The sequence below is a fragment of the Orycteropus afer genome, unplaced genomic scaffold (assembly GCF_000298275.1).
Source record: "Orycteropus afer afer isolate SDZICR_OR568_19922 unplaced genomic scaffold, OryAfe1.0 scaffold00231, whole genome shotgun sequence".
Taxonomy (NCBI): domain Eukaryota; kingdom Metazoa; phylum Chordata; class Mammalia; order Tubulidentata; family Orycteropodidae; genus Orycteropus; species Orycteropus afer.
This window is the reverse complement of record NW_006921818.1, coordinates 581,922-582,532: the sequence shown is the minus strand read 5'-3', so window position 1 is coordinate 582,532 and position 611 is coordinate 581,922.

The following is a 611-nucleotide window of genomic DNA, read 5'->3' as shown; positions in this document are numbered from 1 at the left end:
TACAACCATGACACACACCTTTCCTGACTGTAAACCATGAAGTTTTCCCCTATTCTGTTCAAATGACTGCCTGTTGGTCTATGTGCAGGTTCCTCATGAGCATAATTAAGTGTTCTGGTGTTTTCATTCTTCACAATGTCATCCATATTTGCTATGATCCAAATGGCTGAATGTCTTGGCATAGCCAATAAAATAGTAAATCTCTTCCTGATATTCCTTGCTTTCAGCCAAGAGTCATCTGACATCAACATGTTTCAGGCCCTTTTCTGAATCCAGCTTGAATTTATGACAGTTTTACTGTCAACATACTGATGCAACCATATTAAAGTTTCTTTGGTGAAGTACTTGGATATGATTTTAATTATATTGATTGATAATTTCTACATTCTGACAGATCACCTTTCTTTCAAATGGGTACAAATATGGATCTCTCTTAGCTGATCGATTAGGTAATCTTTTAAATTTCTTAGCATAAGCAAGCGAGTGTCTCCTGTGCTTCACTCATTTGTTAAAACATCTCAAGGATACTCCATCAATTCCTGGAGTCTTGTTTTTCGCTAATTTCTTCAGTACAGCTTGGATTTCTTCCTTCTATACCATTAATTATTATT